The sequence below is a fragment of the Myripristis murdjan genome, chromosome 24 (assembly GCF_902150065.1).
Source record: "Myripristis murdjan chromosome 24, fMyrMur1.1, whole genome shotgun sequence".
Taxonomy (NCBI): domain Eukaryota; kingdom Metazoa; phylum Chordata; class Actinopteri; order Holocentriformes; family Holocentridae; genus Myripristis; species Myripristis murdjan.
In genome coordinates, this window is record NC_044003.1 from 11,408,225 (window position 1) to 11,426,207 (window position 17,983).

A 17,983-nucleotide genomic window follows, 5' to 3' on the forward strand; every position below is an offset into this window, starting at 1 on the left:
GGTCGGCTGTTGATCTGGCTTCTCAGTGGGTGCACACAAGCATGCAGTGAGGCTCACATGTGGCTTTGTCTCAAATCCTTATTTTCATTGTAAGGGCACTAGTAGGGAAGTGCGTGCCCATCCAATACTGTGTTCTTTACTGCGTCCAAATTATGGCTTGGCAATAACACACAGTTTTTTTGCAACAAGGTTTTCCTTGTTGCATAACACAGTTAAGGCCGCTCCTCATTTCAAAGATAAGTGTGGGGTGGCAGAGAGAGAGAAAAACATAAAGACTCAAAACAAACTCTTAGATTTCTTGTTCAGGCTGATATTGGGTCCGATTTGAGGCCACTGAGCTGAAACTATAATTTATTTTGACTGAAACATTTACACATTTTCTGCCAATTCATTTCTCCTCATCATGTGGTGGCTTATCGTTCTGAGATGGACACCACAGCTGACAGTATAATGTGATCACAGATAGATAGACAGATAGATAGATAGATAGAGAGAGAGAGAGAGAGAGAGAGAGAGAGAGAGAGAGAGAGAGAGAGAGAGAGAGAGAAGGATAGTAATTGCAATAATTGTGGTTTGTGTCATTCCACTGCATCTGTGGTGAAAGATTGATTGTTTTCATTTACCTCCCAGCAAATTCGATATCAAAGCTCTGCATACTTTTCATATGACTCTTTCCTGAATGGAGTTAATCAACAATTACACTCTCCTCCCTGCCTCCTCATGCCTTGTAGCTTTGTCAGCACATTTTGTAAACTACAGACCACAGGCTTCCAGTCCCAGCCCTGCAGAGCTGTCCCTTCTTGTTCCCCGATGTGAAGCGACCGCGCTGCTTGCCCTATACAAGCTGCCATCGTCCCATTTGGACAGGGAGAGCTATTAAAAACAGAGTGTCAACAAGCAGGGGATAAGACTTTCCAGCTCTGGTGCTCCAACGTTCCTGGCAAAGAGGGCGACGGAGCGAAATCCAGGGCACCCGTTTGGGTCTGAGCCTGAAGTCTGAGCGCTCAGAGAAGGAACTCTCCACCGGGCAACAAGAGCCAGGAACCAGAACCATTTCAGAGAGGCTGGAGCTGGGTTTTGTGGACTGGTGAGATGCCTCGTCCCACGAGTCTGCCAAGTAGAGTGTTTCATTTATCATAACACGGCTCCCGGAGAGTGCAAGAAGGCAGATAAGGACCCCAGAGAGTTGAAATAGAGATGAGGCCAAATACATATGTAGTCGGCTCTCTGTGGAGTTTCTGTCAGGCCTTATGCCTTTATTAGTGCTATTCTGGGAACATAAACATATTTACACCTGAGAAATATCTGCATGCATGTCTTCATTTAAAAGAAAAGTTCACCCAAAATATAAAAAAAGTATTCTACTTACCCCTAGTGCACACACAACACAGCTGGATGGGTATTCATTTGTGGAGTTCAAACCATCAAAAATGAAAAGTGAAAGTGAAAAACTCAGCAGTGACAGATCTTTCCAAAAACAATGACACAGATACCCGACATGATCCACAGGGGCTTATAAGATTCGTTTGGAACTATTTCTTGCTGAAAAGCACAATCAAACTGTCAATCTGCCTCTAATTCGTGCTCATTAGGAGCCGGATAAATGTTTGCCGATGTTCTAGGCAGGAAATGGTTCCCTGTAAAAGTCCTCACCCTTGTGGATTATGCTGGGTATCCATGTAATTGTTTTTGGAAAGAGCCGTTGCTGTAGAGATTTTCACGTGCAAATTTTTGTCAATTTGAGCTCCACAAATGAATCGCCACACAGCACTTGGGTATCAGGAGGCAGGGAAGATCGCATCAGACTGGCCACCTCGCCAAATCACACAGAAACTGTCTGGATGGATTCACTGCACCATGAGTATGAGGGGAAATATATATTTTTAGATTGTATTTTGGGGAAGATGTACCTTTAAAGACAGTGATAGAGAGGAAAACATGGTTGTAGAAAAGAGGGTGTGACTGTGTGTGGTTTCCTCTCAGCGGTTATGTAAGAGGCACATGCACCAGTGAAATAGAGTCTGAAGGCTTGTGGACATCACTTAGGCAGGAGAGTGTGATAAATCACTGCAGGACTGGGGTCATTTGGGTTTTTATGGGACTGATCCAAGCTTGACAAATCCACACGGAGATCATTGATTCTTCTTCTAAAATAGTTAGAATGGTCTGTCCAAAACGTCCCTCCTCCCCCAACAACCTTAAAAAAAAAAAAAAAAAAAAAGCCTGAGGAAAACGGCTGCCAAATCCAGCTCTAATGAGGACACAGATCGTAGACCGCAGATCCATGTATCCATAAAATGGAGCGTGATTGCAAAATCATAGGCCGTGCAGAAATTTATACTCATAAAACATCACCTCAGGATCAGTTTATGGATTGGTTTACAGGCTTTCGAATCATTGGTAATGGGGCAGCCTTTGAAGCTTGGAAATGAAAGCTCGGTATATGAGCCAGATACCTTGTTCAAAGCTGTCTGAAAATCATTTTTATGTGTATGTGTACGTGTACGTGTGCGCATGAATAGGTGGCTGTGTTGTTCTGGTTTGAAAAGGCATGCACATGTCTCTCTGTCGACTTTTCTCTCCCTTTATGCTCTCTCTCTCCCTCTCCGTCTTGTCTTGGCCATCATTTCTGGACCTGCCTTCTCCATTTCTGTATTATTCATCTTGGCAATTAAGCCTGCTGGATCTTGAGACAATAATCCCATTGGATTTAATCAAGAGAACGGAGAAATTTTTTTTGTTTTTTTCTGTCAAGATTTGGCCTTCCTCTCTTATGCTTTGGTGAGAGTCAGCACTCGGCAGATCCTCTTTGGCCGGGCACTCAGGATGTCAGAGGGGAAGAGAGCACTTTAAGAGGGGGAAAAAAATAGAGAATTTGGAGGATGCCCAGAGACAGGATATTATAATGCCATAAGGTGCCTTCAAGTGAAGCAGACTCCACTTCCTGTGCACGAGGGAGCCATTGCTGCTTCACGGTGCTCCCTCTGGTTTGGACTAAATTGATGATAGCATATTTATGCCTTCAGTATACTGGGATTTAATCATGTTTGGCCCCACTGCTCTTTTTTTGTTTTTAAAAGCATAAACTGCTGGTAAGACCTCTCTCCAGTTGATCTCTCACAACAAGCCACTTCCATTAACACTTTGAAAAAAAAAAAAAAATACAAAAATATCTATAAAAAAATCTTTCCTTTTTCACTTCCAAGTATCCACTTAGGTGCCTGTCTGGTTGGAGGTGGCAGACAGTAGCGAGAGATGGTTTCTAAGGAAGGGAAGAGTCGTAGTGGCCATAAAACAACCATGTGCTCTGAGGATTTACTCAACTGGAGAATGGAAAGAAATTAAACCGGAGATCATTGTAAACTGAGGAGATGGGAGGGAAGAGGGGACGCACGCTAGTATTCAAGCCACCTGCTTGAAAAGATGAAAGTCACAGCGCAACTTTTTTTTGGTGCAAGAAGCTGGAAAAGAGCCCGATCTGCGTGTTGGCAATGAAAACATAAAAATGTAGCCTCCTTCCACGTTCACATGTCAGGAGTAGAGTATAGAGAGAGTGTCTAAATTTGTACCTCCTCTTCTGTTGTGTGTCTTTACAGTACATCTGTTTCTAGGTGACTATGTTTAAAGAAAATATTTGGCACAGTTTTGGCTCTGACACACATAACACCGCAACAAACGCACAAACGTTGACCTGATAGGAATAAGCTGATGTTTATGGAATCTCTGGAAGCAATTCAGCCGTGAGGGTGAAGCACGAGGGAAGGAAAGGAAAGCTGTGAGCTCATCGAGATCAAAGGATAAGCTTCCCGTTGCTAACAGACGACGCTGCCTTTTCTTACACAAAGTGAGGTCCTCGAATATGCACCAGGCTGGACAACTGTAGAGAAGACAGCAAGTAAAAAAACAGCAACCCGATTAAACATCAAGAAGACGCCAAACAAGAGGAAGAGCAACCAACCAGAGGCAGCAGGCTCAAAATCTGTCAGAGAGGATCTACTCATTGAACTTCACCATAATTTGTCAAGACTTCACTGAGAATAGAGTATAGATGTACAAATCTGTTGGGTACTGGCACATAAGGGGTATAAGGGGATGGGGCTGTCGATAAGCTAGAAAAAGGAGCACTGCAAAAGGAAATAACACTACCAATTCCACTTGGAAAAGGAGAAGGAAAGGAAGTGATTAAGAAGAAAGGGACGGAGATATGGCAGAAAAGGTGGGAGGAAGACCGGAAAGGAAGGGAGTATCACAAAATACAAAAGAACTATAAAGAAAGGAACAGAAGGGAGGAAATCATCTTAACAAGACTCAGGTTGGATCATGCAGGATTAAATGGCGTGCTGTTTGTTCTGGGGAAAATGAACAGTGACAAGTGTGAGAACCGTAGAATTAGAGAAAAGGCTGAGCCTATCAGAGTGCATTGTAGCAGACACAAAGTCGAAAGAGAAAGATTGCAGAGTAAAGTCAGAGAGGCGGGACGGGAATGGAGTTTGATGGGGATACTGGGACCAGAAGGAGAGGGAGAGGGGGAAAGAATCACTGGGAAGGCACTACTTACTTTCTTAAGTGACACAAGGTTCGTGTGAAGAATATAAGAAATAGGGCAAGATGATATGATACACACTGTTGTACAGTAGATGCTGGTATGCACCTTAAGCTGCCAGTAAACGGAGAGAAGAGGAAGAAGTGCAGCGGGGTCGAATTGTACACATGGTGCTACAAGATGATAGCAAAAGAGAGAAATATCCAATTCAGATTCCTCAGCAGTGGGATTACAACAAAAATGCCCCAAACAGAGTTGTACAGGATAAAGCTTGACATCAAATCAATATTGGAGAGACAACAAATGGAGAGACCTGAAAACCTGCCATCAGTTCAAGAGTGACGAGGAGCTGCCATTCTTTCTGTTGTATTAGTAAGCAAAATGAAAGCATGTAAGCTTACAGTTGTCCTGATCCCAGCTTCACAATGGAGAAGCCCTCCTTTCTTCCATTTTACAAACCTGCAGATGAAAAAAATAATAATAAAGGGAAAAAAAAAACGCTGTGCCGCACATAAGCAAAATCAGTTACGGATTTGGGCTTTAAGTTAAATCTGGTCATGTGCTGTCAGTGAAACACAGCAGCAGATATCCCCAAAACAACCTGAGTGCTCGGTGGCACCTTGTGACTATTGCTGCATTTGAGCGGACCTTGTCAATCTGTAAAGTCATAACCGTAGTTTTTAATCAGGAGCTAAGATATCATCAGTTTTTTGACCACTTTCCAGTTGGTGAGCGGGCAGTGGTGGCCAACTCACTGCCCCTCTGCTCCTGACTTCCAGCTTTCCTCTTGCCATCCCCAAATCCAGCAAGAGGTTCTGTGTCCTCCCTCTTCCTACGAGCTGCCTGTTTTTTTTTTGCTAGTTGCGTCCAGGTCCAGAGCTGATAACAACCACCACCATGATGATTTGGCTTGGAGGCCTCTGCAGCTCCACAGGGAACATCCATGCCTGCTAACCCTTGTCCTTACACTCCTGTGCCTCCTGTAAGGCCTTCCTCTTGTGGGCCTCCTCACACACGTTCTCTCAAGGTACTGACAGCTGATTTTCCCGTCTACGGTTGACCACAGTACAATGCTTCCCATGTCAACCCTCATCTCACATCTTTCGTAACCCAGCGGTTTGTGGCAGAATCGGTTTTGGCCTATTGGTTATGGACAGCCTGGCGCACTCTTTGATGAAGGTGATGACCGTCCTCAGGTTTGTTCCAGCTGGCCTCTTATTCCACTTCTCTCGCTCTAGTGTGCTGGCAAGGGTCAGCAGCACCAAGTTTTTCAAAGCCATTTACGATTGCCCCATCGACTGCCGCTGTAGCCGAGCAGGAACCTGCAGCGCATCGACATGAGGATCAATACTGAAGCGCCCGGAGAAATGACTCTGTCTGCGGCCGAGAATGATGTCAGATAATCTGTAAATAGGGCCTAGGTTTCAAAATAGCGAACTTGTCCTTTAAAGTGGTGAAAGCCAAATGTTAACGTCAGCCTGTGTGAAGGATAATGATGGGGGCGAAAGAGCAGCTGACAAGCAGGTGGCTGAAATTACTTCAGGCCTCCTTCTCATGGCTTGCTGCCTACAGCGAAACCTGCGCTGGCTCTCCGGACACATCGGGACCCGTCACTGCAGCCACCTGACTGCTGCAGCTGGGAGGTCCGCACACAGACTCGACGCAGAAGTCATCTGTCAGCTCGGCAAGCACAGGACAGAGCTGCCAGGCAGGTGTGTGTGTGTGTGTGTGTGAGTGTGTGTGACACAGAGAGAGAGAGACAGAGAGAGAGCTTGGGGTCTTTTCTGAGGGAAATGAAAGTGCCAACAGGAAGACCAGCTTTGAAGCAGGACTGATTCGACGCTGTTTCACTAAACGAGGAAGCGATGGGAGGACTCTTTTGCTCTCACTTAATACCAGAGAGTTACAGTATTACTTCCAGACCTCAACATACATCTCACACGTTTCCCTTTCCAAAGTCCTTGGCCAGCCCAAATTGTAACTCAAACCAGTGGAAATTCTAATCTCAGATCAAAAACAAAACAAAAGCGTTCACACAGCTGCTATTGTTACACACAAATAATAGCAGTCTGTAATGGAGTATGGTAAATCCATGGTCCATGCCAACAAAATCTTGGCAAACAGTTCTCTAGCTATTAACATAAAGTAGCATAACAAAACGACCCACTCTATTCCAGCAGGTAAATGACCCCCCCAAATAAAAAAAGAGGTGAGAAAAGTAAAACAAAAAAAATGACATCTTTTAACCTTGTCGATGGTAACCATTAAGATCAAACATTGTGATGCTGTTGCTTTGAACCCGGCGGTATCCTGATCAAAGTTTTTCATCTTCGTGAGCGCATCTGAGGTGGAACAAGACATAAAAATCTATTACCGATTCCAAATCTGCCAACACGTCAAGCTGTGTCTGCGATTTTTCCCTCTCAACCTTGACCAGTGCAGTATGGAAAGCTGGCGGTGTTAGCAGCAGCACACGTTTTTCCTGCGGGTAGCGGAGCGAGGGAGATTCTCCTTATAACATGTTGGCTGGGAAACAAGCTCCCTGACAGATGTGCATGCAGGAGATATGGGAGACGGTGAGTTGAGGTGTAAGTGAGCGCATAAATCTCAGCTGAACAAGGAGTCACACAGGGGTCTGTCCTTTTGATACAGTCTTTAATTATCTATTAATCAACCCTGCTGGTCCCATTGGTGGAGTCTGGAAATATGTCCTGCCGAATTACAGGAAATGTGTATAGAATGATGCACAAGACGTCTAGATATTTTCTATTTGATGTAATGGTGCAGCCACAAAACAGTGACATCTAGGCTTTCGGTGTTTCACTCAATATAAGCGTGATGTAGCTTCAGTGAAGCGCTGCAATATGCGTCATTGTCGCGCAATGTGGAAAATAATGTCTTTTTCTAACTTTGAAGCTGCTTAAGAGAAAATCTAAAGGAAAATGGGAGTTCAGAGGGTAAATGAGTACATATGTGTCGGCTTTAAGTGCTGAGTATGGTTTTCCCTTTTGAATTTGATCAACTTTATTAAGTGTTAATGAAACAATACTGGTCAGCCATACCTTATTGCATACTCAGGTTTTATGTATCGACTGTTTTGCGAATTATCAGATAAATGAAAATAGTTTTTCGATAACCTGAATATTTCATTCAGTCTGAGAGATCGCCCTCGGCTGACTTCATATTTCACCCATAATGAGATCCATGGCAAAGTCATTGGGCGTCCATGTGGAACAAGAGAGACAGTAGCCTATATTTTTGCAGAATCCATCAGGATCCATCTTTCTGGTCTGTTATATTTCATTGTCTGTCTAAACACAGTGCGCTGGCCTGCACATGGAAAACTAGGGGCAGAGACCAGCATGGAAAAAATGACTGGATCACAACATAACAGAAGGTATTTTGAAAGAGGGAGAGAAAAAAAAAAAAAGACTTTAAGGTCAACAGTTGCTCCGAATGCCGCAATGGTAAATTTTTCACCTCCTGTCCAGGGAGTAAAAAAATAAAAATGATTACACAAAAAAAGATTGATTTCTTACTAAAGCCTCAATGGGGTTTTTTCAAAGCACCAGGAGAGCTTTTTAGGAGGCGAAGGCCCCCTGGCTCATTTCCCTCTCTCCTCATGACTCACCTGCTGATCGGCCCTCGTGAGCTCTGTTTGAAATGATGACCAGACCACAGAGGGAAGTGAACAAACTGAGGATCTGACTCTGGACGGACAGGAATGGAGTCTAGACTGCAGCTCTGTAATGAGAACCAGCTTTTGATAGCCGATTAGTTCAAAAACCATTGAAAACTGCACAAAGCGCTGGTCGTCCCGGCAGAAGGAAAGAGAAAGGCATGCAAGGTGGATCAGGTCTGCATGACATTAAGGGACGAGAAGTCCCTTGCCCGGGGAGGTCAAAGGTCAGGATCGGTTATGTAACAGATCAAAATGTAGATATACAGAGGGCGTGGCAGGTTTAAGATCTGTGTTTGTGTGCATGTGTGTGTGTGTGTGTATATCTCCATGTGCGTGAGGGAGATTCTCCCTGCCAGGGGATTTTCCATAGTCATTGCCGTATTCAGAAACAGATGCAATATTGGCAGTCGGAGCAGGAGGCTGGGGTAGACAGCCTTAGAAAAATAAGCCCTCAAAGCATTCCTCCCTCTGTCCCAGCTAATTTCACACTCACCCACTTTCTCACTGCCATTCCTTCCTTTAACACAGCCTCCTTGCCTGCATTAATCCCTCTTGTTCATGTCAATCTCATCTCACTGTTTTACTCACTCATTGATCCCTCTCTATCCCTGCCTTTTATTCATTTTCTTCAATATTTTTTGAACCTGATGAACTTTCACGGGTCTCTCTAGGACTGATCTTCTATTCCTACATTGTTACTTGTTTTACAACAGGTAACATGTTTTGGGGAGAAAGGTTTTTCTTGCATTATTAATTTCATGCATGCCAACATTTTCCGTATTTTTTCCTAGACTCAAAGGGAACCGAGTTAGATATGAGTGAACGCTTTTATCTTCTCTTTTACCTCCTCATTTACCTTCTCAAAACCCCATCATAACATTTAGGTCAAATGGTCATCATTAGAAGAACAAATATAGAAGGATATAGGAACTGCAGCCAAGTCCAGGTGGGAGCAATCAGCCTGATTGATAAAACACACCTCCGAAAGGGTCGCTTATCTCAAAAAACTAAGCAGCAACAATATAAGAATGCAAAAGTGCAGTACACTTCCTATACCATCCAAGTCAATCCGATACTTGATGCAGTGCGACACATGAGGAGGTGATATGATACCATACTATACAATATACTACACAATGTGATGTAATGCGATATGATACAATATGATAAAATACAATATCATACAATGCATATGCAATGTTACAATATAAAAAAATTTAACATAATTTAGCACAACACATGACAATGCAATACAAAATTCAGCAAAACACAGTGTAACACAACATAACACAACACAATAAAAAGAGGCGGAGGCAGAGTTATTATAGTTTTGTATTTGTCATAACTTTATTTTTATCTTGTTTTCAATTCAGTTTAGTTTCAGATAGTTTCCAGAGTGGGTTTGTCTGTTTCTGTTTAATTTTTTAAATTGTTTAGTTTTTGTTTAGTTTGTATTAGTTTCGGTATTAGTTTCTGTGTTTTTATTATAAAATGGAGGGGTTTGTCAGGGGAAAGATTTAATTAGAATATGTATTACAATACAAACACAACACTTTGTGAAGGCAGGCGACTCCCAGTCATGTAGAAATCCCAGTCTCTATAATCATCAGCACCAGCGCTTCCTCATGCTCGCTGTGCTGACACATTTCACCAAACTGACAAAGATTAAAATTAGACATTTTCTGTCTATTTTTTTTTTTCAGTTAGATTTTTAAGTCCACATTTAGTTAAGATTCTATAGTCCGGTTTTTTCAAACCTAGTTTTACTGTTTAGTTTAGTTTTAGTTAACTATAATAACCTTGGTCCAGTGAGAGCAGTGAAATGTACAGATCCATAATGTCCACAGGGTCCGTGGTGTAAATCAGTGCCTTCATACATCTGCAGTGAAAAAGAAGAGACGAGTGGAAATTTATGTTTCAATAACCTGTGTGTATCCCTCCCCCTCCTCTGTCCATGTGAGGTGGCCCAGCAGCAGTATAACTGTATAAGGCAGCATGTGGATGACCTCATCCTTACACACACACACACACACACACACACACACACACACACGGTCGTGTTTCCATCACATCAGAGGACATTACATTGACTTAAATTAATTTCCTGGAGACTTACCTTAACCTTAACCCTAACCACTACTTGCCTAACCCTAACCCTAAGCCTAACCTTAACTTAACCCTAAAGTTAGCTTACCTTTAAATCAAGTCTTCACCATAAAATAAATAATTTTCACTAAGGGGGGCTTGCTTTTTGTCCCCATAAGGGAGGCGAGTCCCCACAACATAACTGTGTAAACAGATTTATGTCCCCATAACATTAATAATACCTGGTACACACACACACACACACACACACACAAACACACAAAAATTACTGTCTCATAAACAGTAAATTTTTAAGGGGGCTCCTTATAAATACCCCTGTAATAGAGATGTCCTGACTATGGAAGGAGTGTTTATATCCAGCATTACATCAGCTTGTTAACGCCTAATTAGCAGCATAAAACAGGCCTAATTATGGTCAGATCTTCACCTCAGACTGTTGAAATACGACCACATGTATGTGTGTGTGTGCATTAAGGATGGAAATGATTAAACAAGTAATCCTCTAATTGCTGAACGACCTTAGTTGGCCATTAGTCGACAGTAGAAATATTAGTTGGAAAACTAAATTTAACCCACATACAGTTGCCAGAGCAAAACACTGAATTTCCATGGCTCAGCACTATAAATAAAAATAGGCAACTGATTTTATATTTATTAAAGTTACTGGGGGGAAAAAAATTAAGTCATCCATCATCTGGGCTCTGCAGAGTTTGCATGTTTTTGGCATATACAGTTAGAGCTGCCATTTAAGTGTATATGGGAAAATAATTTGGTGAGTGTCTGGTTTAAGTCCAGTCACTTGGTCGACTAGTTTGCTTCCCTAACCTTCACACAAATATACATAGGCTCCCTGTCATATGTGAAAGGTCACTGTAAAGTCGCACCCACAGTGTCCATAAACTTCTTACATTGTGCTCCTTTTGTCCCTCCCTCCTTCCCTCGTGCTTCCGTTTGTTGGCCGTCGTCGTGCCTCAGCCAGCCAGCCGGCCAGCCAGCCAGCCAGCCCAGGCAGCTCCTGATGTGATGTGACTTTTCCATCCCGGGCTGTGGGAGTCAGCCAATCAGCCTGAGCAGAGCTGGAGCTGCTCTTTCACAACATCTCTTGGCTCCAGACTCGAGGATGTTTTTTAATGCCGGTTGATTAATAAGACATTAAGTAAAATATTGCCTTGGAAGTCGCCTCGGGAAACTGCATCCTAAATTTTCCATGTATGACCTCCCCTTGGTATGAGATGGCTTTTCAAGATGAGATGTTTTTTGTCCAGATTTAGTGGTGCGATACAACTGCCAAGAAGGGAGGAGAGCAATGCATATTTTCAATCCCCAGTTTGAGATTCACAATGCACTGGAAGCCTATGATGTCTGGATAAACTTCCGTTCGCCTCGTCGTCGGTCGTGTTTGTGTGTGCACGTGCATTGTTTGCATGCGCGTGTGTCGGCATTGTTTGCGTGTGAGTCCAATGGCAAATGGGCACCAAATGCACACACGCGCACGAGAATATTTGTGTTTTTGTTTATGCCACATCTGTCCGTCTGTCTTTCCCTGTATGAATAAATCTTGTCTGCGGAGTGCATTCCATTGGCAAATTTGAATGATAAGAAACAATTCCCGTCATGAGTGCAAGCCCAAGAGTGATGTCCCTATGCAAAAACAACCACCCATTCCTCCAGATGGTTTCTTTGTTTCGCTGTTTTCTCTGTCTGTCTGGGTTTCTCAGCCATTGGGAGTACAGTTGAACATAATCAGACATGGTATCGACATTATATGATGCAAAAGAGAGACGGAGGATTAGCGGCTATGAGAGACACAGATGGAAAAGGAAGAGAGTGACAGAGAAAAGAGAGAAAGCTCTAGCCTTGACTTTAACATGCCCAAAGGCAAGGGTGGGTCGGCCTGGGTCAAATGGCATTCGCAAGCCATCCTTGGCATTTGTTTTAAGTTGTGTGGAGTACCAGATGAGTGGGTTTTGACATGCGGTATAATACAACTGCAACGAGTAAATCAATTTATTATGTCTTCATGCTATTAACACCATTTGATTTGTCCAATCCAACCCATCTGGCAAATGCGTGCAGGTTAAAACAAATGCTAATAATTATTGCAACAACTGCCTGACCCATGTCTGGTCAAGGTTGATTGATTTTGAGAGATCACAGCAGCAGAGAAGTACTATTCCACTGCCCAGAGGCGTATGGGAGAAAATTCCAACAGAATAACGCAAATATTCTGCCGTCATCTAACACATGGTGGCAAAGACAAATAAGTCAGCCTGTCAAGCTGTGCTGTTCTCTAGTTTACAAATGAGCTGGACGGGAGAGTGCATCCGTGTGCGTGTGAGAGAGACAGAAATAAGAAAAATAAAGGGGAACTGCTACATTTTCCATACGTTGGTCCCAGGCAGGTCATGAAATGTGTCTCTACATTATGTTATGCAACACCTTGTCACCCAAATAGCCATTGCTCAATATTTTTCAATTAAATAAAAGAAACTTATTGCTCAATGGGGAGCATGATAAGTAAAAGGAGACACAGACAAGCAATATTAAAGGTTAAAAGAACAGCTGGAGAATAACCTCTTTCCTATTGGAGACAGGGAGGACATATATATGTTATATATATATATATATATATATATAAAAGGACAGATATTGCCCTCAGATATTGGTAAACTGACCTAACCCTGTCTACCATAGCATGATATTGCATTTGATATCCTACTACAATACCATTTCCAATATTGTTTGAGTTTTCCATCAGTTCAACAGTGGATAAAAGTCTTTGGTTCAAACAGGAGGAAATAAAAAAAGAAAGCTTCCCGAGATTCTCCAGCCGTCCTCCAAACACCTGAGCTGTTGGCTCCGTCAGAGTCAAACACAGCAAAGGAGGAGGGCAAAATCCCCTGATGAGCATGCCTCTGCTCTCTATTCATCTGAGAGAGAGGAAAAGCAAACACTTGCCGGGATGATTTCAACAGGGATCTCAAAGATCTTTCCGGGTTACAAAAGCAGGGAGTTGTCAGCCAGACAGGTGAGCATTAGGGGCAACAACAACTTTGAATTAAGTGCAGCGGTGACTGATAGGCTCCTGGATTGATTCCCCAGGCCAGCTAGGAAAATGTGGGCTGGGAAAATAAATGACTAATGCTTCTTCTTTTCTTGTCAGCTACCATAAATTTGAAAGGCCTTAGAAAGGCGCCGCTTCCTCAGGAGCCTCTGTGAAGCTCCTTGGTGCCCTGCGGTAGAGGACAGTAGCGCTGGTCTCAAACACAAGGTGCTTCCTGTTCCAGTGGCATTTATGACGGCGTACTAGGGCCACTGCAGGGAGAAAAAAAACTCCTCTGAATATTACTCCTCCTTCCCCAAGATTAATTGAGATTAAAGTCATAAAAAGTCGCGGAAAAACGAGAAAAATGAAGTCGAGAAAAAAATCGGTCATTCTGAGATTATTAAGTCACAATTTTGCAATAAAAAACTCAAAAATTTTTGAGGAAAACACTTGAAAATTCTGAGATTATAAAGACACAAATTTATAGGACAAAAACCTTAGTAACAAGGACATACTTGTGACTTTAACCAAGAATCATAATGTTATCACAAGCATCTGGACTTTGAAGAGACATTGCCGTGACTGGGGCCGATTGAGAAGAAAACAATAATGTGATTCCGGGCTAAAATCACCAGGATTTCCTTGTTACCAAATCCCATTGCAAAGCGTTTGATGAGGTCATCGACTGCAGGCGTGATACACGGCAGGCGGCAGCGTCTGCAGCGTGCGGCTGATCTGGCGTTGCAAAGTCAAGCCATGTGGTTCCTTTATAAAAGTATAAGAAAGATAAGAAGCTTTTTTTTTTTTGTAAATTTGTGACTTTATAATCACATAACTTTTGAGTTTATGTTTTTTTTCATAAATTTATGATTTTTTTCTTGTAAATTTATGCCTTTGATCTTGGGAGTTTTTTTTCTCAGAATAATACCGCTGCTGCCCTGGCTCCATCATTTTTTTTCACCCTGCAGTGGCCGTAGTATGTAGTCGTAGTGGTCATTCAGGCAACCCAGCTTCATAATGCTTTGTAACGGTAGAAGGTCCACTGAATTCAGTTTCATTTCAAATATCTGAAAAAGGAAGGACAATAGTCTAATAAACAGAATTTACATATTTTGTATGTCATTCTCATTGATCCCACTGGTTGTTGCATGCAGTTTTGAAATGTTTTGCAGTTTGCATAATGACTTAGTGTCATTTTAGTTTCACTTGAAAACCACTGAAATTAGGCTATTACTGATTGGATACAGGTTGTAGGGCAATGTCAATATTTATGGTTAGCTAGTGAGTTGATATCTAGTTAAATTCATGTAACCTTTTGGAAAAAATAGGTTTCTACTAAGGAACATTCCTTACACTAATGTGATGGTACATTTTCTTGATGACACAGGCCCATACTTATAGGCTACTGCATATATACCAGTTATGAATATGTGTAAAGTAAATGAGTGTGTAATTTAGAGTAGCATACGTTGTAATAAGTTAAGCTCTAAGTTCATTTAAGAGTCTGGCTGGTACATCTGTGCTTGCCTCTGTAGCTACTATGGAAACCAAAGGCTATAAGTGTTTTGGAAAGTCACGTCCAAGTCATCTCAAAGCAGTGTAAATGTTCTACTAGCTTTGCTGATTACCATGAAATAACATCTTTGAACTTCGCAGTGAGGGGCCGCCATGTTGGAAAGTTAAGTTGGAGAAAAATGGCTTCCAAAACAATAAACTTGTCAAAGGTAGAACCCCATGCCAGCTCTGTGTTTTGGTTATCAAGAAAAACAGCTTCTGGCCTTAGCTCCCATTGGCACGGACTTTTCCAATGACGTATTTGTATCTGCTGCAGAGGTGGAGGATAATAATGAAGTAATAGAACATTTGAGTAGTTTTTGGCATATGTCAAGGGCAGTGGAGGTGGTTTAATAAGATTTAATCCAAAGGTTTGCAACGATGACAAACGTCTGAAACGCTGTCGGAACAGGTCAGTAGCACATGGGTGGGGTTTCTGATATCACCAGTTGAGGTGTCAGGGAAGAGCCTCTCAGTTTGGTAGCGTTCCATGTGCAAACCCCGGCAATCCAGTGGGGTTTACACACGTAGTCTAGAATGGAAACTATTTGTAATCTTATTTGACCCAGGGTCTAGTGTCTTAGCAGTATGTTAGGCCCTGCTGGCTATACTGCATTTTGTATCACGTGTCTGGCTGATGAGACCAAGCAAAATTCTCATAAATTCTCATTATGAATGGTTTCTGTCAAAACCATCACACTGCAAAGATGCAGCCAAGAAGCAGCTGTTACTTGAAAGCTGCGCAAAATGCAAGTAATTGGGAATCTGAGGAGGATTTATGTGCAAAATGTACTGATTCCCAGCGCCATTATTGGCTATACTGTCCTTTTGTCAAAGGGAAATGTTTGAATATCTGTACATGGATTTCTTCATCTCTTTTCCCTCTGATTTTCCTTCCCTCACACCCCAGCCTCTATCCTGTTTCCCTTTGCTCTCTTTCTTTTGATCACGCTCCGCCTCGATCCTGACGACCAGAGAGTGAGCCTTGCTTGCCTTATTAGTGCAACAAGCCTCTCAGGATGTGTCAGCTTACACCATTGATTTATATCAGTCATTACAGGGCTGTAAAGCTCTCATCATCTGCTCAAAGAAAAAGAGAGAATGCGAGGAGGAGGAGGAGGGAGAGGATGTGAGGGATAAGAGACAGAAAGAGATCCTGTGGGTAAAAGGCATCATTCTTCTATAGCTGTTTGATAGAACTGAGTTTGGGTTCACAAAAAAAGCAACCTTCAAAGAAACTCCTCTGTCCTGGCAGCCAAGAGGTTTGGTGCCTCATTAATCGATCACAGTGTCTAAAATGGACTTCATTAGTGGTTTAACAGAGGTTTTAAAGACACCATAACTCAGTCAAGGACATTCACTGCCTCTTTATCAGAACTAAAAGACAGTCTGTGTGAGATAGGATGACATAGCTGCTCAGCTAGCTGCCCAACTAAACCCATGGAAGCTATTATCCATAATCCTGAGCCCTATCTATGTGGTTTATGAGCCAGTAAAAGACATTATTACCTTGGAGTCATTGGCTTTGGGAGGGTTTGCTCATTGTAACATAAAATTGATATACAAGTGTACTGTAAGTGCGACGTCGGTGCAGATTTTAAAGCTCCTCGGAGTGTATGTGTGCTTATATTTATACACATTTAATTGTGTGTATATACAGTATGTGCGTAAGTACATATGCGCCTCTGTGTGTGTATATAGTGACTGCTGGGAGAGGTTAAATGCACCTCAGACCTCACATGCAGTGACAGAGGAAGGTCAGCAGCGATCAATGTCAACATTCAAGTTGGTAAGAAAATACTTGCGTCTCCCCCTAGTGCATGACGTATAAAATCTTCGCTATTTTTCCAGGTTTGTTTCCACCTCAAAAAGTAATTGTATCCAGCCATGTCAGTAAATGAATTTAGTTGCTGACAGAATTGGGATGCAGGACGGCATTTTCTGCGGCCTGACCTAATTACCTGGAAATTGGTTTCCCCTAAAAAATATTCCGGCAGGAGTTTTCTTATTTTACTACCTGGAACTGTGGTATGCTGTTTGTGTGTGTGTGTGTGTGTGTGTGTGTGTGTGTGCCTAAAATATAAAAACAGTTATTTCCGAACAAAGAAGGGGAAAAAGAGCTGAGTTTAAAGACTTCCAAAATACTACTAACAGTTGAGTAAGACTTTTGTCAACCTAAAAAGGAGGATAATCTCTGTTTCACAATTAAATGGGTGGTTTACCTTCACCGTTCCTTTCACTGACCATTATTTTGCACCCAAACCCCAAACATTTTTGAGCTGATCGCCCCCTGTAGATAGACATTATAGCACTGATATTCGATAGGATTTTTCCCCAAGAAATCCAATATGAGTGTTGCTGGTTACATTTAGAGTTTATGTTGCTCAGTGGAGACAGTAGACCTTGCACTGACCGAGTGAAATTGCATTATTTGTCATTTTGCTGGGGAGCCCCTGGCAGCCCTCCAGGACCCCCACTGTTCTGCATACCCCACTTTGGGAACCATTGCGTTAACGAAAACAGCTTTCTCAGGGGTGCATTGATGTGCAGTCGGCTAAGTCCAGCTGTCCACTCTGATAGATTTACCACCATTACCTCCTACGCTTTCCTATGTTGCCTGAGTGCAGCACACAAACAATCATTTATATTAAAGAACCATACCAGTCCTTGTTGGACCTCTCGTCAACCGTTATATTTGTGTCTGTCTGTCACAAACATCAGGATTTGCTACTTTAAACTTCCTATTCATAGGTAATTCTGTTTGGGGGTTATTTGGCTGGTATGTGTATTTACTACAATTCCGGTTTTAGTCTGTTTTGTCACGCCGTTATGTTGAATACTCAGTCGTGATGTGTCAGTCAAGACATGTGGTCTGTCTTTTCTGAATTGGAAAACCTTGTCAAGCAGTGGCTCCATCACTGCTCCGTTCCAAGGCTTCATGAAACTTCACTGGAGTTGGTAAGCAAATATTAGCAAGCTACATGCACAGAACGTGGAACACTTTATCACTTCATTTTAAGTGATAATAATAGAGTAAAAGGGTAATTTAACA